The sequence below is a fragment of the Anomalospiza imberbis genome, unplaced genomic scaffold (assembly GCF_031753505.1).
Source record: "Anomalospiza imberbis isolate Cuckoo-Finch-1a 21T00152 unplaced genomic scaffold, ASM3175350v1 scaffold_78, whole genome shotgun sequence".
NCBI lineage: Eukaryota > Metazoa > Chordata > Aves > Passeriformes > Viduidae > Anomalospiza > Anomalospiza imberbis.
The window spans coordinates 319,386-345,009 of NW_027100397.1; the positions used below are offsets into that span (position 1 = coordinate 319,386).

At 55.0% G+C, this 25,624-nt stretch overlaps 1 protein-coding gene and 1 pseudogene across 1 annotated transcript in view; one reads left to right on the forward strand and one right to left on the reverse strand.

Annotated features, from left to right (window-relative positions):
* Positions 1-25,624, reverse strand: part of LOC137467742 (zinc finger protein 208-like) — a 181,526-nt pseudogene that overhangs the window by 131,924 nt on the left and 23,978 nt on the right.
* Positions 1-25,624, forward strand: part of LOC137467743 (zinc finger protein 850-like) — a 192,088-nt gene that overhangs the window by 89,114 nt on the left and 77,350 nt on the right. The window lies entirely within an intron of this gene.

Sequence of the window (25,624 nt, forward strand, 5' to 3'; positions counted from 1 at the left end):
TGGGGCTGGGAAGCCGGGGTCGATGTGAGCACTTGTGGGTGGGAAGGAAGCTGGCAGAGCGCTGAGTTTGCTTTTCCTGCAGGCTCGCGCTCTGATCCGGCAGAACGGGACCCCGCAGCTGCAGGAGCCCAGGCGCCTGTCGGCTCTGCTGCGGGACTTCCTCGAGTGCAGCCTGGAGCCGGACGAGGAGCGGCGCTGGTCTGCCCAGGAGCTGCTGCAGGTGAATGCCAAGCGGCTGCAGGGGAAGCAGCAGCGCCAGGGAGGGGTTTTCTTGTGGGGCCCCCTCCGATGGTCTCCGGTCTTGCTGCTTTCCACACGCAAAGCAAGCAGAATCCTCGCCTGGTTTGGCTTGGCAGGGGCCTTTCGAGGTCATCTGCACCTGGGGCCCCACAGCGAGCAGGGCCATCTTCAAGCAGCTCAGGTGGCTCAGAGCCCTGCCTGACCTGAGCTTGGATGTTCCCAGGGAGGAGGCACCTCCCACATCTCTGGGCACCTTCTGTCAGTGCTTCCCCACTCTCCTGCTAAAAAAATTCTGCCTCAGACCTAGTCTGAGCCTGCTTCCCTCTCCTGAGTTTCAGACCATTTCCCTTTGTCCTGTTGCAACAGAGCCTGTGAGGAAGTTGACTCTGGAAAGTAACGGTTCATTTCTTTCTTTTTTCTCCTTTGGGCAGCACCCATTTTTATCATCAGCCAAGCCTGTCTCCAGCCTGACCCCTCTGATCACCGCAGCAAAGCAACTGAGGCAGCAGCGGAGGAGATGAAGGACTGGAGGACAAATTCTAGTCACAGTAGTTAGTTAGGACAACTAGTTAGTTATGGTAGTTAGCAGTGCCAGTTAGTTATGGTAGTTAGCAGTGCTAGTTGGTTAAGGTAGTTGGGACAGCCTGTTTGTTACGGTTCTTATGACAGCCTGTTTTGCATGGCAGTTTTTTGAATAAAAACTCTCTTCAACCTCAACTCCCTTGGCGTGTCCCTTCCTTCTCCCTGTGTGACTCAGCTGCCTGGAACAATGTGAGGGGAGAGCGGGCCCAGCCTCGCCCAGAGCTGAGCCCCAGCAGAGCCCTGGCAGAGCCCAGAGCAGCCTCGGCATCTGCAGAGTCAGCCTGGAAGGAGGCGCTTGGAGCCTTCTCGGCTGCACCCGACTCTTGGTTACAAACTGTGTGTCAGGGCTCACCCCCAGATTGGGGTGGCCCTGAAAGATGGAAAAGTCTCTCCTCCAACCCGTGCCTTCAAGGAAAGAGTCAGTAGTCTTCAGTCCTCCTGTCTCAAGGTAGTTTATTGTGTGTTATCTAAAAGATTTTCTTCCTGAACTGCTGCGGTCCGTTCAGCAGGTCAGACAAAGGCACACACTGACTCCCAGGGGGCTGGTGCCATCTTTTATATCATCCATGACGTGTTAAATGTTTATGGTTTTACCCCAATGCCTATCACCTATATTGAATGGTGACTTTCTACTCTAAACCAATCTGTGAGTGCCAACATCACCATGAACATGGAGGTTAGGAAGGAGAAAGAAGGAGGACAGGGCACGCCCAAGTCCCTTCATCTTAGAACTTCTGACCCCCATGTACAAAACTCAGACCCCTCTGTACAAGGCCTAAAACCCCCCTGTACAGCACTCAAAAGTTCTTCCTTTCACGTTGTGACTACTTCTACTATAATATCTAAACCTTTGTGATTTCTTGTTCTTCCTGCAAGGTTGGTAAATTGTTCCATGGGTCAGATTCAAAGCCACAGGAGTTTCCAGCTGCATGCCAGGGTCTCAAATGCTTCTGACCTGGGCCCGGAACATCCAAGAGTGTCCAAGGGACATTCTGGGTTCCAACAAGAACAGGACAATGAGAAGTCAATGAAGAGCCTTGAATGCAGCTTTCCCCACGCCTCCCTCCTTCCAGCTGCACCTCCTCCCCCGGCAGTGCAGGAGACAGGGAATGGGGCCGTGCTCAGTTCATCCCCCGTGGCTTCTCCCTCTGCCCAGGGACAGGAGTCGTTCCCCTGCTGCAGCCTGCGGTCCCTCCCACCGGAGACTTCTCCAGGAACTTCTCCAACCAGAGTCCATCCCCTGGGGCACAGCCCCCCTCCAAGTGCTGCAGCGTGGGTCACTGTGCCACGGGGTCACTCCTTCCAGGACAGGCTGCTCCAGCGGGGGCCCCTCTGTCCACGGGGTCACAGCCTCCTCTCAGGCATCCCCGTGCTCCAGCCTGGCTCCTCCAGGGGCTGCAGGGGGATCTCTGCATCCCCATGGATCTGCAGGGGGATCCCTGCAGCCCCATTGTTATCAATGAATCAGTCAATTTAATAATTAGAGGAATTTATTAAATCAAGTCAAATAAAAATTGGAAAAGCCACAAGCAAAACAGCACCGAGCCAGGCGATCGGAGCTGGTTTCAGGCTATACAGCCCCGTACCTCTGGCAGTTCACAAGGTACTGATTCCACAGGGTTTTATTTTTATTGCTTTCAGACGTAGTAGGACTCCTGGGGGGTCTTCCTGTTCCCTCTTGTCGGTCTTGCCCCTTTCCACATAGTAATGCATGTTTTCTTGTGTAGAGTTTTTCCTGGAATACGCTGCTGAAGTCTCGTTAGATGGTAATCCTCTCGAATATCTTGTTCTGGCTATGAATATTCATCTTATCAGTTCAATGCTTATCTTCTAGATGGAATAATCCTTCAGAGTAACCATCCTTTGAGACAGGAATTCATCTTGCATATATTGTTCTTTCTGTCACTTGATTCCATTTAAAAAGATACTGTATTTTTTTTAGTCCTGAGCACGAATTTATTTTAAATTATATATTACACCCATGGATATGCAGGGAGACCTCTGCATCCCCATGGATCTGCAGGGGCATCTCTGCAGCCCCATGGATCTGCAGGGGCATCTCTGCAGCCCCATGGATCTCTGCATCCAGCAATGCCATCTTTGGAGGCACCAGGAATAGGCTGAGCACTGCCTGAAGCTCTTCTCACATTCCCCACACCCTTCCCACCACAGGGGGAGTTTTACCTCCTCACAGCTCCCCAGGCTGGGTTTGCAGCCCCTCCTCATGTGGGACCTCTGGGGCTTTTCCTCCCCATTGCATTCCTGTGCCGTGGAGCAATTCCAAATGGCCTCTTCCACGAGGTTCTGTGGCAGGGATTTGTTCTCCCTGGTCTCTGTCCACAGATCAGTGCCTGGGGCAGGAAGGACAAGGAGAGTTAGGGACAGGGAGAAAAGGAAAGGGAAAGGCAGGAGAGGAAGGGAGAAGAAGGAACGAGGGAGGAAGGAAATGGGAAAAGATGTAGATGGATGAAGGAGAGAATGAGGAGAGGAAGCAGGGCAGAGAAGAAGCTGGGATTTGTGTCCGTGCCAGAGGGAAGGGGAAGGAGATCCCCACAATCCATCCCTGGCAGGACGGCGTCAGCAGCGAGGTTGTCCTGCAGCCAGGGGCGATGCTGGGCTGGGAGATGGAGCAGGAGAGAGGGGCAAAGGGGCAGTGACTTCCTCCTCACCTGCCTGGCTGTCCCAGTCTGTAGCGTCCTGGCGCTACCAAGGCCCTTGGAGCGTCCGGCACTGATGAGCCCGAAGCTCATGGCAACTTTATAAAGCTGACAAAGTAGGCAGGATGGGTCTTTGTAGGATCTCCAGCAAACTGGGTTTATTGGAACAGGAACAGAGCACAGAGCTGAACAGGGACCAGGGACAAAGACAGGCTGCAAGCTGAGGGCACAGGGGGTTTTTATATGGGGTACTGAGGGTGGAGCTGAGGGTCAGGGTCCAATGGATATGGGGGAAAATGGTGCAAAGGAGGGGTTAAGGGTCGTGTCAGCTAATAGGGAAACAGAGGCAGGGAAATGCACTAAACTTGGGCCAGTGGAGGGACAGAGAGAGGAGAACATTCTAGGGACTAACCAAAATAGGTGACAGGGGTTGAACTGGGGTAATTAGGCCAACGGGCCAATGGGGTAACATAACTTTACAGAAATCAGCATGTGCCTGCAAAGATCTATGGGAGAAGCAAGCTTCTCCCCATAACCTTGAAATCTATTCTTATTTGGGACCAGTCCTCCAGAGCTGAGGGACTGAGATTCTGATGGTAGGCCCCTGGGCCTCCACAGCAGTGCATCTTCCTTTTCCTTGTTTTCATTGCAGCGTCATTCTCCTCCACCCAGATGAAATTGAGGATTGGCAATGGCTTGCAAGAAAGCAAGGGGTGAGTACCTTGGGTTTGGTGAGAAATGAGCCTCATGCTTTAGAATTTTTAAAACTTTAAGAAGGCATAATTAGAGACAAATCAATAACAGCAGTGGGTGTTTGGCAATGGCCAGAGGCACACTGGTTAGCCATAGCAACTCTTCTTATCTATTTTTTCCATTTTATTGTTCAAAAACATATTGATAAAGGTTATACGTATTCAAACCTTTATTTGAACTCGTTTACTTGTTCCAGGAACTCTTGATGTTGGTTTGACCCCCAACTGCCTTTCTAGAGTACGTGCAGGAATCGTGGATTGTTGTTCTGAGGGTTTTGTGTCACTTCCTCACAACAGCCCCCTGATCCCTGGTTTCAGCTGTGAGTCTGCAGGCCCCAAGCTGGGCAACTCCCTGGGGGCTCCCCTGGCAGGGGAGACCCTCCTGGAGCAATTCTGTGTCAGGAAGGAGAGACGCATTGGACTTTTTTGGTCTTCAGCTTCTGTTTATTGTTACCTTATCAAAACTTCAGCACACTGTCTGCACCAGTCTCTGCGAGCAGGAAAAACAGCACAAAAGTGACTAACAATCTCTTGTTACAAGGCATTTTGAGTCTAATCAAAAACTAAGCTACCCAATTAAGTAGGAGCACCTAAATTATTTTCCTTTCTAACCCAATAACTGAGCCCTAAAGACCCAGATTTTTCATGTGGATTTTTCTACCCAATTACAAGATACCACCTAAAGGCAAGAAGAAAGAGGAAGAAGAACAAAGAAGAAGGGAACTCAAGACAACACCCTATATCCTCAATCTTGAACCCATCTATAACATACTAAAAATCCTAAAACCTAAATGTCTCACCCATGTGAAATACTACACTACTCTCTACAATCTCTACAATCTCTTTCACACTTTTGTGGTTTCTAGTTTACCTTGAGGCTTTGGAAGTTTTCTCCATGAAAGAGGGTCAAAGTCAGTGCTGCCCTGGGGGTCAGGACACCCCAGAGCAGACAGAGAAATATTCCCAGTGCCCTGGGTTTCCACATCAGCAGGCGACAGTTATTGACAGTCGAAGGGTCAGCGGCAGGGGTCCTCATCACACCCGTTCCTTAAATGTTATCTGGCCATGCAGACGGTTTTAGCTACTTCCACAAGTACTTTAAATCAACATTAGCTGTTTCACAAATATCTCTGAGTTATTCTTGTCAGTTAGTTACAAAAATAAAAGCATTAGTTATTATTTCACAACTGCAGCTACTTCTGCAAAAGTTAACATTCGAATGCACAACACGTAGCATCCACTTCAATACTTTGCAAAAGCCAAAACTATAATGTATATTTTTCACAAGGTCCACAAACTAAAATATCATCCATGAATGATGTTCCGAGGATATGAGCGACACAGGGCCCAGGGCACGGGCCACAAAAAGCTGACAAATTGTACGACAGCAAAAGCAGTTAAAAGTGATTACAAACTGTCCTCTATCAAAATCAGCTCATCTTTCATGTTGTGATTAGGAATAAGTTGCAGAAGTCAAGACATAATAGCAAAAGCCACCAACTACATAGTTCTTTATAACAAACCCAGGGCAGGTTTTTCCCTTGCATGGAGCACTTGGGCCTTCCCCGGGCCCCTTCTGCCCTATTGAAGAGCCGGTGGCATTTTCCACCACCCACAGTTTGTAACCAAGAGTGGGGTGCAGCCGAGAAGGCTCCAAGCGCCTCCTTCCAGGCTGACTCTGCAGATGCCGAGGCTGCTCTGGGCTCTGCCAGGGCTCTGCTGGGGCTCAGCTCTGGGCAAGGCTGGGCCCGCTCTCCCCTCACATTGCTCCGGGCAGCTGAGTCACACAGGGAGAAGGAAGGGACACGTCAAGGGAGTTGAGGTTTAAGAGAGTTTTTATTCAAAAAACTGCCATACCAAACAGGCTGTCATAAGAACCATAACAAACAGGCTGTCCTAACTACCTTACCAACTAGCACTGCTAACTACCATAACTAACTGGCACTGCTAACTACCAAAACTAACTAGTTGTCCTAACTAACTACTGTAACTAAACGCTGTCCTCCAGTCCTTCATCTCCTCCACTGCTGCCTCAGTTGCTGTGCTGCGATGATCAGAGGGGTCAGGCTGGAGAGAGGCTTGGCTGATGATAAAAATGGGTGCTGCCCAAAGGAGAAAAAAGAAAGAAATGAACCGTTACTTTCCAGAGTCAACTTCCTCACAGGCTCTGTTGCAACAGGACAAAGGGAAATGGTCTGAAACTCAGGAGAGGGAAGCAGGCTCAGATGAGATCCAAGGAAGAATTTTTTTATCGGGAGAGTGGGGAAGCACTGACAGAAGGTGCCCAGAGATGTGGGAGGTGCCTCCTCCCTGGGAACATCCAAGCTCAGGTCAGGCAGGGCTCTGAGCCACCTGAGCTGCTTGAAGATGGCCCTGCTCGCTGTGGGGCCCCAGGTGCAGATGACCTCGAAAGGTCCCTGCCAAGCCAAACCAGGCGAGGATTCTGCTTGCTTTGCGTGTGGAAAGCAGCGAGACCGGAGACCATCGGAGGGGGCCCCACAAGAAAACCCCTCCCTGGCGCTGCTGCTTCCCCTGCAGCCGCTTGGCATTCACCTGCAGCAGCTCCTGGGCAGACCAGCGCCGCTCCTCGTCCGGCTCCAGGCTGCACTCGAGGAAGTCCCGCAGCAGAGCCGACAGGCGCCTGGGCTCCTGCAGCTGCGGGGTCCCGTTCTGCCGGATCAGAGCGCGAGCCTGCAGGAAAAGCAAACTCAGCGCTCTGCCAGCTTCCTTCCCACCCACAAGTGCTCACATCGACCCCAGCTTCCCAGCCCCAGCTCCAGGGGCACTTTCCTCCCTGGCAGAGATGCTGCTCACAGCTCATTTTTCTATGCCAACCAAAAAACCCAAACCCTGGTGCTGCCACAGCCATTGTAAAGAGCTGGTGCACTTGCTTCACATTTTCAGGTCATCCTCACAGCCAGAAGAACTGCAACAATGTAAATCCCAAAGCAAATTGTGTCTGGAGACTGCAGAATATGTGTCTGTGTTGAGACTCCAGTCCTCTGGGAATTCCCTTCCCCACGTGAAGAAACCTCCAGCTGCTGCTCCCAGTGCAGGCTCACCCTGTGCTCACAGGCCTCTGCAACCACGGGAGAATTGGCCTCTTACCATGGCCCTCGTTTCCTTGAAGTAAGGAGGTTCTCCTTCTACCATCTCGATGGTCACAATGCCGAAGGACCAGATGTCCACCTTGGGGCCGTAAGGAGAACTGGTGACAACTTCTGGGGCCATCCAGTGAGCAGTGCCCACCATGGAGCTGCGCTGGTCCTGCTCAGGGCTGAGCTGAGCGCTGAGGCCAAAATCAGCTGAGGACAGAAACAAACACTGTCAAAGGCAGCTGGAATGAGGAAACCAAGCACAAAGACTCCCCGCTCTCAAGCTGAGAATGCAGCAGTGATGTCAGCTGGAAAAGTCCTCAGGGCTGTAGCCAAGGAAAGATGGAACTGAACTGGACCCTTAAAGAAACCCGCAGCTTTCGTGCAGTTGCTTTTACTGATTCCCTTGGAGCTTTAGATTCCAACTCCTGCCCCTCTGGGAGGGCCATTCCCAGAGCAAAGGCACCCCTGACAGCCTGCTCCTCTCCTGAGCTCTCTGCAGGGGCAGCCGCTCTCAGCTGGCAGCAGGGGCCGGGCAGTGCCCCCAGCAGCCCTTGTGGGGCTCTGGCCGTCACTGGGAAGCAGCCCCACAGCCGCACCCCGGGAGCGCCGTGCCTGGCCAGGAACACCCACCCAGCTTGACAGAGCCGTCCATTCCCAGAAGGATGTTGGAGCTCTTCAGATCTCTGTGGATCACCCGGTTCGAATGGAGGAAATGCAGGCCCTGCAGACACTGAGAGAGAACAAGAAACACAAGGGTAAAAACCAATGGCCGGAATATATCACACAAGAAAGGACAGTTTAGAATTCTGCCAGCAGCGACTTTGCTGTGACAGGCCAGGAGTGCAGTGCAGACAAGCTCCAGGCAAACGGTTCAGGGCAAAGCTGAGAACAGCACATCAAATCCAAAACAGACAGAGTGCCACAACAGCAGGAAAGAGAGCAAGAACAGAGGAGAAGTGCAGTGCTGCTGGCAGGCCGTTCACTGCAGGGGCTCTTTCTTATCCAGCTCATAAAAACAACAGAGAAACAAAGCCCTGAGCATGGAGCCACTCCTGCTCTCACGCCCTCTTGGGAAGGACCATCGTGTCCAAGGCATGGCAGTCACAGGCAGGATCCCTCACCTCCCGACTGACAGCTGCCATCTCTCCTTCAGCCATGCGTGTCTGTCTGACAACGTCCTGCAAAGTTCCTCCATCCATGTATTCCATCACCAGCCAGAGATCTCCATCAACAAGGAAGCTGGAAGAGGAAAGCAGTGGCATGGAGACCAATGTGCAGTGCTCAATTCTCCCATGGAAGAGCCTGGAGTGGAGTTTTGTTGCCAGGTCACTTGTCAATGAGGACAGAATCCGATGGAGAGACATTCCTGCCAGGCTGCACAGCCCTTGGGATCTGCACAGCCTAAAGGAGGAGACCCCTGTGAGAAAGGAGAGGCCTGAGATGGCAAGCAGGTGAAAAATGCAGTTTAGCAAAGGCCCAGATCAATGTGGACCCACAACACTGGCCCCCAGCTGGTTCAGCTTCTGAACTCATCAGTTCCACCCTTCCCTGCAGAACACGGCAACACAGCTCCCAGGGTTATCCAGGGGAGGAGGCCGGGCAGCACTTGGGACAAAAGGGGTCAGAAAACCTTTCAGAAAGTCCCTTCAGAAACAGGCTGGGCCAGTGACAAATGGGCAAACGAGGCATTTCTGGGAACAAGAACCTGGTCTTCCTGGCATCTGCAGCAATGGGAAAGGGCTGGGAAGAAGAAGCCAAGGGAAATAATTTCTGCTGTGGTTTACCAGCACTTGTTGTAAGACACAGAAAACAGGGTCAACTTGAAGGAAAAACCAAACCAAAGCAACAAAAGCACACGGAGGAAGCGAACTGCCAGGCTGTTGTTTTGGGAAGAAACGGCTGGGTCAGGCATTTTCAAATCAGGCTACAGACTAAGGATGCCAGGAAAGGTTAAGGCAGGGCCCGGGCACGGGATAAGGCCTGAAGCACTCACCTGTCCAAGGAGCTGACAATGTTGGGGTTCTTCTTGTCCTTCAGGAGCAGGAGCTCATTCACAGCTCGTTCCCTGTTCTGCCCTCTCCGACTCATTTTCTTTATGGCCACCTGAAGGGACATTGCAGACCTTTAACTGGAGGAGTCTGTGGTAGGAGGCCGCAGCAAACACGGAGCGAGTCTTTTTGGCGCGACGGAGCCGGGCTGTGCCAAACTGCCTTGGGATGGGACACCAGAGCTCAGCAAGTGCCATTCCCACAGCCCATTGCTCTGCTCGCTGGGGGCTGCTTACAGGACACATGGCCAGAGACATTTGGCCTTGCAAGCCCTGCAGAAATGGCCCCTCAGCTGTCAGCCTCCAAGCTCTAACCACATTCTCTGCAGCTACAGTCTTCTCAAATGGCCTCAACACTCTCATTATTGTTCAAACACACTTTGCAAGCAGGAGGTAATTCTGGTTCTGTGCAAACAGAGCAAAACAGCCGGGAACCCTTTAGCAGTTCTATGGGATTGGGTCATGATTTCAGATGCAACTGCTCTGGTTGGGGTTGCACAACAAAGCAAAGACACACATCCATTGCCCTGCTTGCATTCCTTTGGGCACTTCAGAAGGACCAAGTCTGTCCCAGCTGTGCTCTGCAGGCTGACACGGCTCTGCCTGCAGAGGAGCAGCCTGTGCAGGAAAGCTCTGCTGGCCCCCAAAGCTGCAGCCACAGCTCCCAGCCGAGGGGAGAGCCCTGGAGAGCTGCCAGACGTGCTGGGCGTGTTGACACTGACCTCTCCTCCAGTGGCCCTGTCGAGTCCTTTCGAAACGGTTCCGAAAGCTCTGGAGACAAAACAGCAGAGAAGAAAGAAGCAGCGCTTTAGGCCCTGGCAGTGAAAGCCAGCCCAGACAGGAGATCTCTGCTGCCTGCAGCGTTCACAAACACCTGGGGGCATCGACCCTTCCAACAACAGCGCAGCAGCCACCAGCCCTCTGCCATGCAAGGTGTGCCAGAGAAAACTGGGACCCAACACCAAGGAATTGGGCTGGAGCAAATCCCAAATGTCCACGCTGCACTGCTTTAGTTCAAAACCTGAAGTGAGTAACGGGTGTCTAAAGAACTGGAAAAGAATGCATTCCATCCTTTTCCATTTCCTGCCTAAGACCTGCAGGATCCACAAGGGCCCTGCCATCAGGCAGGTGATGCATTTTCCCCCAGAGTGCATCAGCTCTGTGTCTGTTACTGAATGTATGGGCTCTACTACCTGTGCTAGAATAGAGCACTTATTACTTCAGCTCTGGTTTCTGTTTCTAAACCATTAGGTTGTTAATCCTGACCGGAGGATATTTTTTGAAGCAAAATATTTGAAAGAAATCTCCTTGGGAACTGTTTTCTGACAGTCACCAGATGGTGAGTGGCTCTTTTAGGCAATCCAATTCCAGGGGCAGAAGATCTTCCAGGTCCTGCTCCTTGCTGCAGGCAGGACACTGCCAGCCTCAGGGGCCTTTGACGGTGCCTTCTGAGCACAGGTATCAATTCTGATCAGGACTGAGGGACAGCAGGATGGCGCCCCAGTGTCTGGAGGTGTTTGGAGCTCTCCTGACTTCTCACTTGATCCTGCACCAGCACAACACCTGGGCCTGCTTGTGCAGAAGTAACTGCCGTGCACTTACCCTTGGCCAATCTGCTCCACTTCCAGGTATTTCTCGGCAGGCTCCGCCAGGCTCACGGTGTTCCCTGAAAGAAACCACGTGGAAGACGCTCCCTCCCAGAGTGAGACCCCACCTTGCAGCAGAGCCAGAATGCAGCCCCCCTCCCTGGGGCCGTCAGCCCCTTGGTCTCAGCTGGGGAAGGACAAGAAATGACCCTGGCACATTCAGCTGCAGAGCAGCACTGGGTGCAGCTGATGCCGAGACACACACACAGCACCCTGCTCTGGCACACAGGAACAGAGCAGACGTACTCAGCTGCATCAGGCACCACTCCCCTCTCCCCTCTGGCTGCAGGGCTGTGCTGCTGTCAGAATGTTCAGCCCAGGATCCCACAGCCGAGGGAGGTTCAGTGTCCTCTTCCCAAGCACAGGGAGCTTCTCCATCCTCTTCCCAAAACACTTCAGGTTTGCCATCATCTTCCCAAGCCAGGGGACGTTCACTGTCCACTTCCCATGCTGGGAGAAGTTCACCCTCCTCTTCCCAAGCCACAAGATGTCCTCTGTCCTCGTCCCACGCCAGGAGATGTCCACTGTCCTTGTCCCACACCGCAGGAGCCTCGCCACTGTGTTCCCACAGCGCGGGATGTTCGCCCTCGTCTCCCAGAGCAGCGGGAAGTTCAAAGTCATCTCCCGGCACTGACGGACGTTCACCATCATCCCCCGGAACAGCGGGAAGCTCACTGCTGCCTTCCTCCTCTTTGGCCTCCTCTTTGGAAGCAGAGGGAGCCATAGGAGGTTCTGGTGCTGCTTTTGTGCCCTGTGGACAGAAAGAAAAGGAGAAAACTCCCAGGGATCCCTTTGCTGCTGCAAGGACACTGGCAGGAACTTTCCTTCAGCCTCCCAGGCTGGCACTCGGCTGCCAAATGCCGAGCTCACAACTTGCTGCACAATTCCAAACACCAAAGGTTCCTTTCCCACTCACTGAAGGAGGAGCTGCTCGGGATCCACTCATGAGGTGCCCTGCAACGGGAGAGGGAATGTGAACCAGATGCTGTCAGGAAAAAACCTGCCTGTGGTGGGAAATGCCCCAGAGCAAGGCAACCCTGAGAGAGCATTTTGCTTTCACAGCGTCCCTCCAGGAGCCACAGTCCCTTCACACAGCAAGAGAACAGCACAAAATACTGGGCTGGGTCAGCTCTTGGCTGGACAGGCAGTTCCAGGCTCTGCTGCCACAGACTCCCCGCTTGAGGGAACAGAACCCCCCAGAGCTCATTGCAAATGCTGAGCACGCCCCGCTGGCTGCAGACACCCCCTTTTCCAGCTGCAGCTGCTGCCAGGAGCTCTCCCAAAGCAATGGTGTCTTCATGGCAATTTGGTTACAAAGTCAGCTCAGGCCCAGAGGAAGAACAGCAAGCACACAGCAAGCCCAGAGCCACAGCATCGAGGGAAAACCTTGACTTACGTGCCAAGTGGGTTAAAAAATACCCCGCATACGCCACAGAGTACAGCGTGCAAACTGCAGCAGCCACGTGCTGGATCATTTTGGCTGCGCTGCACACGTCTGCAGACTGTAGCCCTGCAAGCACAGAAGGACACCCGTCAGGGCTGGGCTGGCTGCTGAGAATGCCTCGGGCAGGAGTATCCTCCGGCAACGAGCAGTGCCCAGAGCCACTCTGGACACTGAGGCCTCCGTGTGCCACAGCAACGGGAACACCTCGGGGACGTGGCAGTGCTCCTGTGACATCACAGCAGCAGCTCACGCAGAAACCGCCTGGAAGGTTCTCCTGTGTCACAAAGGAGCACAAAGAGCCCTCCCAGGGCACAGCCTGTTGCCCAAAGGATTCAGGAGGAACTCTGAAAATGCAGCAAACAAGGACACCCCATAGCCCAGCCTGAACACTGAGGAGGAACAAGGACGGCACCAAAGCAGATCAAACATGACCTTTAGTCACTGACACTTCTGGCTAAAACCAGCAAGCCGTGTTCCATCTAGGATCTTTGTTCTCGTTCTAAAAACAAGCAAGGTTCTCCACTCTAAATATAGAGAAGGCAGGAACTGGGCAGGAGGTGGGATGAGGAACGAGGAGAAGGAGGGAGAGGGGAAAAGGAGGAGCAGGAAGAGGAGGAGCAAGAAGAGGAGGAGCAGGAGCAGGAAAAGGAGGAGAAACAGGAGGTTCCAGTGCCCCCTGTGGCCGCAGTACCCTTGGCCCTGGGACCATCGCCCCCGCCTCATCCTGCATGTGGGAGGGGAGGGGGAGTTTGTCCCAAATCTATCGGGGGGTCCCTGAGAGCGTTTTTTTATTGGGGTGTGTTTGGAGCTTGCAGATTGTGGAATTGAGCCCCAAATATAGTCTGGGAGGCCCAAATAAACCCTGGGAGTTTTATTTCTCTCTCTCTGTGTGTGTGTGTGTGTGTGTGTGTGTGTAGGTTTGGATCTTGCAGGACCCCAAAGCTGAGCCCCTTGGGGGGATCTTTGGGAGTCCACGTGGCCATTGCCCAGGGTCACCAGGGGGAGGACATTGGTCCTGGGGACCCCCGGGGAAGCAGAGGAGAGGAACTCCTGGGACCCCCGGAGTGGGGAGAGAACAGAGGGGCGATCCTGGAGCTGGGGGAACCCCAGCTGGCTGGAAAGGGGGGGAGCCTTGAGAGGAGGGACCCCTGGGACCTCAAAGTAAATCATCAGGGGAGAAGGGACCCCATGGACCCGCAGAAGCTCTTGGATCATACCTAATCAGGATGTCGGAGAAGGGGGAACCCCTGGAGCCATTGGACCCCCATCACCCCAGGGAAAGGAAACCTCTGAAACGCCAAAAGTGGAGAGATCAGAGATCGGGAACTCCTGGGAGAGTTGTTTTGGGCTGAACCTTGATATAGTGGAGATTTCCATGGACACAAGACTCCTGCTGAGTTCTAGGGGTGGACTTGGGCAGTGAGGAGCCTCTACTCCAAGGTGCTCCCACCTTGGTTTTCCCCAAAGCAGGATTTGTCATTCCCAGGGCATGGCTGGATGGAGAAGGAGGAAAAGCCCCGAAGATCCTGCTGGAGGAGGGGCTGCAAATCCAGCCCAGGGAGCTGCAGGGAGGAAAGAGCTCCCCGCCCTGAGCCAGGAAGGTGGCCGGAGATCCAGCCGGAGCTCGGAGCTGGTGGAGAAGGCTCATGGCAGGGAGAAGCCACACAAGTGCTTGGAATGTGGGCAGGGTTTCAGCTGCAGCTCCACCCTGATGGAACACCAGAACACCCACACTGGGGAGAGGCCCTGTGAGTATGGGGAGTGTGGGGAGAGCTTCAGTGGGACCTCTGACCTCACCGAGCACCACAGGATCCACACTGGGGAATGCCCCTATGAGTGCTTGGAATGTCAGAAGAGCTTCAGGTGGAATTCAGGGATTGTCACTCACCAGCACTTCCACACCAGGGAGAGGCCCTGTGAGTGCCCCGAGTGCAGGAAGAGCTTCGTGCGCTGCTCCAGCTCCATCCCCCATGGGAGGATCCACGTTGGATGATCCCCAGTGAGCCCCGCTGGGCAGAGCCCCGGTGACCCTGCTCTGGGTGATCCCGGTTGGGTGGGGGGAAGGTGTTGGAGAGATTTCTTTCCCCTCTCCTTGTCCTGGTGTGATTTGGTTGGTAATAAATTCCCTCCCTGTGCCCGGGCCGGGTCTGTTGTGCCCGTGCCGGATTTGCTGAGGGATCTCTCCCGCTCCTTGTCCCCAGGCAGGAACCCTCGGATCCATTTGCTGTCCCTGTGCGGCTGCGGGGGGCAGGGACAGAGCGGCTCTGGGGGGTGCCTGGCATGGGGCCAGCGTCACCCCTCGCCACGGGCACCCCTGAGACCCCGCGCAGCCGGGCACACATTTCTGGGCACAGCTGAGCTCCCAGCTGCGCAGCGCCCCAAGGCTCCCCGTGCCTGGAAAAGCCCCAGCCGGGGCTGCAGCGTCCCGGAACCGCTCAGCCAATCCAAACGCAGCCAAAACGCGCTGCAGCCAATGAGAGCGCGAGGAATTGAGGAGTCATCGGTTGTGTGGCAGAGCCTCGGCAATCGGTGCCCAAAAGTGCTCGGAGCCAATGAGAGCGCGCGGCGCTGCTGAGCCCGCGCTGCTCCGGACTGGTGCTGCCAGCGCAGCGCGGCCGCTCTGGGGCTGGTGCTCCCTGGGCGGCGCTGGCCATGGGGCGAGTGGCGGCAGCTGGGGCCGTACTGGTGGCACTGGTGGTGCTGGGAGCCCCCCCGGCTGCGGGCGCGGAGCTCTCGGGAGAGCGGGGGGGGCTGGAGGCGGTGGGACAGGGGGGAGAATGGGGAAAAGGGGGCGGTGGGAGCCCGAAATTGCAGGGGGAGGAGGAGGAGGGGACCCCGAAAGGAAGAGCGGGAGGGGCTGAGGATTGGGGGCAGGTGAGGAAGGGTTGGGAGAGGGTGGGAAAGTGGGGAAAAGGGGAGGTTAGGACCCCAAAACTGAGCGGGAGGGGGGGCTGGGGATTGTTAGAAAAGGGTGGGAAAGGGTGGGAAAGAGGAGAATGGGATCCTAAAAGTGAGTGGGGAAGAGGTTGGAGGTGGAAGGGGAGAGGATGTGGAAGGGCAAATGGGGGAAGTGTGGAAAAGAGGAAGTGGCAGCTCGGGCAGGAGGGATCCATGGGTGCCCTGGGCCACGGGCGGTGTGGAGTGGGGATCCAGGGTGGATCCCGGAGCTCTGGGCGTGCTGGGGGGGCACCCCCGGACCTGTGTCCTGCACACACAGGGGTGTTCCAGTACGTGGGAAAGTCCGAGTTTCACTTCATGAACGGCACGGAGAAGGTGAGGTACCTGAGCAGGTTCATCTACAATCGGGAGCAGTACGCGATGTTCGACTGCGACGTGGGGCACTTTTTGGGGTTCACCCCCTATGGGGAGACAGCAGCCAGGTAGTGGAACAGCGACCCAGACGTTATGCAGCAAAAAAGGGCTGCGGCGGACTGGCTGTGCCGGTACAACCACGAGTATCTCAGCCCGTTCCTCACGGAGCGCCGAGGTGAGCGCGGGGCAGAGCGTGTCCCCTCGGGCCCTGCCCTGGCAATGACCCTGGAGCCCCTCAAAACCTCCCTGGAATCGGCCCAGAGCCCTCAGCCCTCCTTGTGCCCATCCCCGAGACCTTGTGTCCCTGCCACTGACCCCCGTGGCTCTCCCAGTCCATCCCAGTCTCTCCCAGTGCCTCCCGGCTGTCCATCTCAGCCTAGCGTGGTGCTGCCGCCTCTCAGCCAATCAGAGCGCGTGTCTCTGATGACTCATCAGTTGCCAGGCAGACCCGCAGCGCCGAGTGCCCCGCACTGGACTCGGCCTCCCAGTGCCGCGCGCTTCGTTCCCAGTTCCTCCCAGTGCCGCCCCAGTCCCTCCCAGTCCATTCCCAGTTCACTCCTAGACCTCCATCCTCCCTCCCAGTGCCCCCCATCCCCTCCCATCTCTCCGAGTGCCTCCGCAGTCCTTCCCAGTCCATTCCCAGTCCCTCCCAAGGCCACCCCACCCCTCCCCTCTCTCTCCCAGTTCCCCCCAGCTGATCCCAGTCTGTTCCCGCTCTCTCCCAATGTCCCCCAGCGTATCCATCTCGCTGGTGCCCTCGAGCTCCCAGCCGGGGCTGCTCCGTGATGGATTTCTACCCTGCCCACACCCAGCTGAGGTGGTTCCAGGGCCAGCAGGAGCTCTCTGTGGTGGCCACCGACATGGTCCCCAACAAGGACTGGACCTACCTGCTCCTGGTGTTACTGGAAACATCCCCCTGGCACGGGCTCACCTGCAGCTGGCAGGTGGAGCACATCAGCCTGGAGCACCCCCTGAGCCGGCACTGGGGTACAGGGGAGGAATTGGGGGCGCTGCCAGAGCCACTGGGATGTGCTGGGAGCAACTGGGAGGGAGTTGGAGACAGCCTGGTTTCAGCTGGGAGAGGGGCTTGGAGGTGTGGAAGGGCTGAGAAGTGATTTCAAGGATGCTGGGGAGGGTGGGATGGGGTTCTGGCGGTCCTGCTGGACACTGGGAGGGAGTTTGGAGGTGCTGGGTGTGACTGGGAAGGATTGGAGTGAGTCTAGAGGAGCTGGAAGGAGATTGGGGATGGAAAAGCAGAGGTTGGGATGAGGTTGGTTGTGCTGGGAAGAGACTAGGAGGGTTCAGGGTGAGTCCTGGTGAGGCTGGGAAGGGACTGGGAGAGGGTTTGGGGTGTCTCTGAGAGGTTTTGGGAGGTCCTTACCCCTGCAGACCCCCCAGAGATGCCACTGGATGCCGCCCACAGCAAGATGCTGGCAGGGATCGGGGGCTCCAAGTTGGGCTTCGTCTTCCTGGCGCTGGGGCTCAGCTTCTAGGAGCGTGTGTGCTCCTTCCCCGGGGCCCCCAGCCCGGTGTCACCCCCTTTTCTCTGCCCACAGAGCTTCTGAGCCGCCACTGGCTGCAGACCCTCCCCGTGGTCTCGGGCCCGGCCGGGACCCCCCGCTTCATCCCCACGCTGATTTTTGGGGGGGTCGTGTGTCCTCCCCAACCCTGCTGTCACTCTGCCCCTGCCCGCCTGCTCCCAGTCTTCCCAGTAAAGCTTCCCAGTTAAACCCAGTCCAGTTTATGGGGGGCAGTGGGGAGGGACTTGGGGGTACTCAGCCTGGGCACACGGAGGGAATTTATTACCAACCAAACACAGCAGCACAAGGAGAAGGGAAAGAAATCCCTCCAACACCTTCCCCCCACCCAACGGGGATCACCCACAACAGGGCTTATCCACGATGGAGAGACGGGGACAGCCGAGTTTAGACCAGAAGCCAATTTCATTGAGGGTACCAGGGGTTTATACAGGGTTTTACTTGTGTGGTGCTCAGATAGGGCTCGATGTTTGCTAACAATTTCCCATTGGTTACACATTCTTCATGACATCACGGCACCTGGGAACATTATCTTATCACAAAGTCTCACAACAGGTTGCTTGGTCACTTCTTGCCCAGGGAGACTTAAACTGTGTCTGTGTCTCCCACAGTTTCTGCTCAGTCAGGCCTCAGATATCGGCCCCTTTATCAGCTCCATTGTTTTCCTCTCTGTTTTATTCCCCATTTGGGGGCACCAGGGCTCTGCCCAACGGGGGTCACTGGGGATCATCCAGCCTGGATCCTCCCATGGGGGATGGAGCTGGAGAAGAGCATGAAGCTCTGCCCTCACTCGGGGCACTCACAGCGTGAGTGGTGCCTCCGTTGGTGTTTGGTCAAGGTTGAGCTCTGTGAGAAGCGCTTCCCACACTCCCCACACTCATAGGGCCTCTCCCCGGTGTGGATGCGCCAGTGCACGGTGAGGTGGGAGTTTTGCTTGAAGCCGTTCCTGCAGTCGGGGCAGCGGAAGGGCCTCTCCTCTGTGTGAATCCGCTCATGTCTGAGGAGATCGGAGCTGGTGTGAAACCTCTTCCCACACTGGGGACACTCATAGGGCCTCTCCCCAGTGTGGATGCGCTGGTGTCTTCTCAGGGCAGATCTCCACCCAAAGCTCTTCCCACATTCCAAGCAGGTGTAGGGCCGTTCCCCAGTGTGGATCACCTGGTGCTGGATCAGGTCAGAGCTGTCTCTGCAACCCTTCCCACACTCCCCACACTTGTAGGGCCGTTCCCCAGTGTGCATCACCTGGTGGCGGATCACGTGGGAGCTGTGCGTGAAGCTCTTCCCACACTCCGCACACTCGTAGGGCCTCTCCCCGGTGTGGATGCGCCGGTGCCTGATGAGGTGGGAGTTTCGCCTGAAGCCCTTCCCGCAGTCAGGGCAGCGGAAGGGCCTCTCCTCTGTGTGAATCCGCTCATGTGTGAGGAGAGTGGAGCTGGTCTGAAACCTCTTCCCACACTGGGAACACTCGTAGGGCCTCTCCCCAGTGTGGATCACCTGGTGCCGGGTCAGGCCAGAGCTGTTCCTGAAACCCTTTCCACACTCCACACACTCGTAGGGTCGTTCCCCAGTGTGGATCCTCACGTGCTCGATCAGGGTGGAGCTCCAGCTGAATCCCTTCCCACACTCCCCACACTCATAGGGCCATTCCCCAGTGTGGATCACCTGGTGCCCAATCAGCTTGGAGCGGAAGCTGAAACCCGGCCCACATTCCAAGCAGGTGTGAGGTTTCTCCCTGCCATGAGCCTTCTCCAGAAGCTCCGTGCTCTGGCTGGATCTCTGGCCGCCTTCCTGGCTCAGGGGGGCTCTTTCCTCCCCACAGCTCCCTGGGCTGGTTTTGCAGCCCCTCCTCCTGCAGGATCTCCGGGGCTTTTCCTCCTCCTCCATCCAGCCACAACCTGGAATGAAAAATCCTGGTTTGGGGAAAAAACAAAAGGAGAGCACCTTGGACTGGAGGTTCCTCCTTGCCCCACTTCATCGCAGGAATTCAATGGGAATCTTGTGTCTGTAAGAACCTCCAAAGCACCAAGATTCACCCCAGAAATCCTGCAAACTTCAAGAGACAGATAAAAAACACCCCAAACCTCACAATTCAGCAAAAACCATAATTTCCTCCAAAAGATAAAGATTCAGCTGCCACATAAAACCAAAGCACCAACATTTAGCCAAAGCAAGCTCAGAAACACCAAGATTAACCCCGTGAAAATCCTGGATCCCCCTCCACAGTCACCTGCTGCATGTGGGGGGAGCAGCGCTCCTGGGGCTGGGGGAAGGCTGCAGATACAGGGAGGGGTGGAACCTTGTGCTGCTTCCTGTTTCTGCTCCTCCTCCTCCTGTGACTCTGCTCTTCCTCACATTCCTCTTCCTCCTGCTATTCGTCCTTCTCCTGCAATATCCCACCTTCTCCTGCCACGTCCATCCTTTGACCATTTTGTTCCTCAACCCTGCTTCTCCTTCCCTTCTCCTCCTGCCCCCAGGCCCAGCACCCACTGCCGGCTCCCTCTTCCCCCCAGACCCACAGCATCCCAGCGCAGGGGCAGGGATGGAGCTGGGGCAGGTCGGGCTGGGGCAGCGCTGGGCTCTCGGCCGCTTCCGCCCGCACTCGGTCCCCACTGCAGCCGCTCCCGCCAGGACAGCGCGGGGGGGCCCGGCCTTGGCGCTGCCCCACTCCCACCTCCCCAAATTCCCCTCGCGGGGGCGATGGGGCCGACGGGGGGGCGCAGGTGGGGTCCAGGTGGGGAACGCTGGGAGCTGCGAGTCTGCCTGGCAACTGGTGAGTCATCAGCGCCCTGCGCTCTGATTGGCTGAGCTCTGCCTGAGGGCTGGGGCTGCAGCAAAGAGGGGACACCCTGCTCCAGGGGGGATGTCACGAAAACGGGGGACCCCCATGAAAGGAACAGGAGGAAAGTGTCTTTACAAACAGATGCTGTGAATCTGCTCCGAGATACGGCCAGGCACCTGTGCATAAGGAAGAGTCAAGAGAAGCCATCGGTTTCAGGAAATGTTATCAACTGATGACACAGACTGCTGCTCAGCCAAGGTCCTGCTCAATTCATGAACTTCCCGAAGAACAACAAAGACTTGACAGAGCCATGAATATCGTCTGCTATACAATAGTGGGGTGCATATGAAGGGGGTATGTAGCAGTTGGATTGGGAAGTCTGCACCTCTCAAGTACTTCAGCCAATGGGGAAAGGGAGAGGGAGATGTGGCCAGGAGAATTGGGATGAAAAGGAGGCTGTGTCCTCCAACAACTGCAGAGATCCCATGGGGAATGTCCCACGGCCTCTCCCATTTCTAGGAATGAAATTACTTTTACAGGACTCCTCTGTCTGCTTTGTGGACAGAAACCTCTGCTAATGTCAATTTTCCCACACACCCTGGGGCTCATCCGGAATTCCTTCCACCCGTGAAGGCGGGCAGGGAGTGCAGCTGAAGGTGCCTCACCCACTTTGGGTGATCGGCTCCCTTGGCTGGCGGCAGCACCGGGGATCGACTGGGGACCCGGGAGTGACCAGGAGACAGACGAGGGACACATCAGGGGGGTCTGTGAAGAGTCAGCAGGGAGAGAGCACTGAAAATCTCAGCAGTGAGTGCACTGGGATCTTCGGGGAGTGAACATGGCAGGGAACCCAGGGAGGGGAGAAAAGGGAAAGCCAGGGAGGGGTCCTGGCCAAAGGGATGATGATCCCAAAATGTCTCTGAAGGGTCCCTTGGGAGAATGTTGAGGTAGTTTGCACATTCCTCCAGAGGTAATTAAGGACATGGACACCCAGGGGGGCAATAAAGGAAGTGGAGAAGGGATTTGGACAACAGGGGATGGATGGTGTTGGTGTGCTGGGAAGGGATCGGGTGAAGGGCAGTGTGCAGCAATATGGTGAAGGCAAGAAGCAGCAGGAGGAATCTATGTGGTGAGAAAAAGGATGATGGAGAAGGGAAGGAACAGAAAAATACAGAGGACTGGGATGTCTTTCAGCACTGTTCTATGCTCAGAATTTGCTAGCTGATCCAGATAATTTCCATTACGGGTTTCCAGGAGAGGAAAAGAAGGAGGTCAGGATGTCAGGGGGTTTCTCTGTGGTGGGCAGCGGCAGCACCGGGCGCAGAGGTGTGGGACCGGGAGCACGGGCTGGTGGCCTGTGGGGAGCTGTGGGGCCGGGCCGGGGCTGTGGGGCAGCCGGGGCTCAGCGCCGGGCGCTGCCTGACCCCACCAGCCCCGGGCAGGGTCGGCAGTGGCCCCCGGCCCCCAGGAGCCTGCGGGACGCCCCGGCCGCTGCCCGGCCCCGTGGAGCTGCCGGCCCTGCCCGACGGGGGGACCGCCTTTGGACACTGCGGCAGGACAGGGACCGGCTCTGGGATACGGGCTGGGGAGGGGACCCTGAGCACAGGGAGGAAAACAAAGCAACGTCTGGGAAATGCAGATTGTACATGGAAGGATCAGGGTTTTCTATTAAGCATTTGCTTTGGGTCGCTGGAGAAAGGAAAGACTTTGCACAAAGCTCAGCAGCTCTCAGAGGATGAGCACCCACAGGCAGTGAGCGCGGCTGCAGGAGTGGCAGAAGAAGGCCCTGGAGCACTTGGGCACAAAGGCACAGCAGCTGAATGCAAGAAGGGATGAGCAGAAGGCCAAGCTGAAGGCAAAGGCCATGGCACAGCTCCTACAGCCCCTCAGGGATCAACCCCAGGGCCCAAGGGGGCCCCGGCACCCAGGGGACGGGGTCGGCCACAAGCACCTGGCAGAGGCATTGCCCTCCTGGGCAGGGGAGAGCCCACCCAAACAGCCCCTGGGAAGGAGTCAGGGCTGTAATCCAAGATGCCATGGGTACGGCTTTTGCCATTGGCTTTGGCAAGAAGAAGAGCCAGACCCAGGGCTGATATTGAATTCTCTCCCTTGCAATTGATCTTGGGAATTCCTTACCCTAGTAATTCTCCACCCAGTGCAGGGTGGGGATAAGGGATGTACATTTAAAGCAGTCTGTGGCCAGAGTCCTGTCTCTTGTGAAATCTCTCCCACAGGAAGCTGGGCTGGCACAGAGCCTGCCTTGGCACTTTGCTGTTCCCAACATCCAAGCAGGACATCGGGCCCTGCCTAAGGAGGCCAAAGCAGCACCACTGGTGGCCAAGTGGCGTGGCCCATGCCAAGTGTCCCTGAGGCCAGAAACAGCCCCCAGCACAGCTGAGCACGGGGGACCCCTCAGCCTGGGCTCCAGGGCTCTGAAGCCCCGGAGATTTGCACTTCCCGCCTGCAGCAGGAGCATGGGAGGCCCCCATGGAGCCTGCACTGAAGGCAGCGCAGCAGCAGCCAGGGCTCCACAGCGGGGCAAGCCCCTGGGCCTGCCCACACATCTTCTGCTCAAATCCTCTGCCTGGGCACCCTCCTTTGGCATCTCCAGCCACCGGGGCCAATCCTTGCTGCCACTGCTGCAGCTTCAGTGCTTTCTGGGCCTGCACTGCCACAGCTGCTGGCGAAGACAACGGCACAATTCCACTCTGGGTCTCAGCCACACTCACACACTGCGCTGCCTGGGATTGCACTGATGGAAAATACACCAGGTCATAGACTTTAACATTTATAACATTTTATTTCTCTACTCAGCCTTGGTTTGCCTTGGCCTCAGGGAAAGAAATGGTTAAGGTTTTTTTAAGGGATGTTCCACCACTCAGTGGAGATGAGTTTAACATCTCAACACTCTGGGAATGGCCCAAAAGATTCCCACAAAGATAACGCCCAGCAGCAAACAGCAACCAACACCTACCCCAGACACTGCCCCCGGCAGAGCTGGAGACACCTGCTCTGGAAAAGGCTGAGAAGGAAATCCAGCAGTTCCGACCTGATGAACAGCAGAAGCCAAGAAATCCGGGTATAACAGGAACCCAAATACTAAAAACTGCACAACTTGAAACTACAGAACATTAAACCAATGGATTTAGATTGGTTCAGACTGTATCAAGTATGGGAAAAATCCAGTTAAACCCACGTGTCATGGAACGATATTCTCTGCACACCCGGGCTATGTGGGGATGGAATGATTTCTGCTGCAGATCCTGGCCAGAATCAAGGAATGCCTTGACCCTAACACTAAACATATTGGTGGAGTTTTTCTTTTTCCTGCACTTTCAGTGCAAAATTTATAGCAGTAGAGTATTTTTTGCAGCAATCCCACTTCAATATTGCCGGTTAGGTTTGGGCCAGGGATGTGAGAATGAGTTTTTACTCCGAAGAGAAGTAGAAAATATTAATTGCCACGGAATTTTCTTGTGTATGTTTGTGTGAGAGATACCAAAATTTTGTTCTGGATTTTTCGACGTTCACCTTAAGGCTGCATTTTGCAAAACAAGGAAAGATTTACAGGTGACCCTTTCACTCATAAACAGTAAATAGATGATTTGAAGGAAAAATAAAAAAAGCAGCAGGTTGTGGGGGGGGCACACATGAGGCTGCTGAAGGCTGCTCTGGAAGAGAAGTTGCATTCCAGGCAGCCAGCAGAGGAGCTTTAGAAATGCAAATTAACACTGCTGGGGCAAAGTGGGGACAATGGACCTGGCTCTTCTTGCCTGGGGCAGGAATTGGGCTGATTCCCTCTGCCCCTCACCCCAAGCTCTGCCTGCCTGCACAGATGGAATCTGCACAGCTGAAGGCAGAGCCCATGGTGAGGATCTCTGACTCTGCAACAGAAATGGGTGAAGCTGCAAAGGGAAACAGCAAATGGAGAATGTTGTGAAAACTTCACTAAAATAAGGGGGGATCATCCCTGTGCCCACTCCAACATGTGCTGGCACTCTCTATGCTATACAGGGAGTATCAGAGCACTGGGGTTTTTGCTATAACAAGTTCTGGGAAATCAGTTGGAATTCAAGTATTTGATGATGTAATTAGACATTAGAGATGCATTGGACTTTTTTTGGTCTTCAGCTTCTGTTTATTGTTACCTTATCAAAACTTCATCACACTGTCTGCACCAGACTCTGCGTGCAGGAAAAGCAGCACAAAAATGGCCAACAATCTCTTGTTATAAGGCATTTTGAGTCTAATCAAAAACTACACCATCCAATTAAGATGTGACATGTTGTTTTGTGTTTTTATACCCCTGTAACTGTTCTGTAATGGTTTGCCCCTTCACCCCCGTTTTCTCCCAATGGTTTCCCCCTGAGCTTTCCTGCCTTTCCCTCAATGCCAATCTCCCTGAAAATGCTCAGTCATTCCCCTGTCCCCTCCCTGGCACCCTGTGCATCACTTGGTTCCCCATCCCACTCTCCCAGAATCTTCCACCTTGGGCAGAGTGAGTGGACGAGGGCCAGGGGTCGCTCCCTTAAACTTCCCCCATTGGTTTGTGTGTCTGTCTGTCCCTCCGCCTTCCCCTCCCCCAAATCCCCCCACTGGGTGGTGGGGGTCCCTTCCCCCTGGTCACCATCCTGGTACTTAAGACAATTGTGAGAGCCTCGAGAGCGCTTTCGGCTGTCGGCTTGGATTAAACTTGAGACTTTTTCCCCGGCCTTGAGTCAACTCCCTCATTATCTCCTCGGACGCTGCCTCTCCTCCTTACAAGGCAGACAGAGAAGCGCTCTGTCTTAGCCACTCCCCGAATCTTCTCGAGAAACAGGGGCGTGTCTCCCGCAGCTGACTGTGCCTCGGCTGGGCAAGCGAAGCCAGGGAGCTTCAGGGTAGGCACTGTGGCAGTGACACCTAAATTATTTTCCTTTTGTCCCAGGTTGAAATGCAAGATGTTATTCATTTCCCATCTGTGAGCAGTATCTTCTTACCTTTTCTACCTGCTCCTTATCTCTTATCTTCTTATCTTTCCCTCCCCCGGGAGGATATCTGTTGTTAATGGCCCATTCAATGTCACTGCATGACTGTTGAAATTACATCATCCCATTGTGGGATGCTCCGCCCAGAGGGAGGAGACAAGCATTTCCTGACTGAATATAATCTGGGCAGTTTACCACTGGGAACAGCTGGGGTTTCTCCAGTGCACCTTCTGAGGAAGATTACACCCTTCTACAAGATCTGACAGAACCACATCGGCCACTTTGGGAAGACTGAGGCCATTCCAGTCTGGACTCCCACCACCACCAGAGTGTCAGGTTGTATTCTGACTCTGTCAGTGGTTGTTTTCTTTCCTTTTGTATTATTGCATGTATTTAGTTTTTTTTTTCTTTCTATTCCTAATAAATTGTATTTCTGACTTGAAGTCTCTCACTGGTTTTCCTCTTCAAACCAGAACACCAGTCTAACCCAATAACTGACCCCCAAAGACCCGCAATGCAGATTTTTCTACCCAATTACAAGATACCACCTAACCCAAGAAGA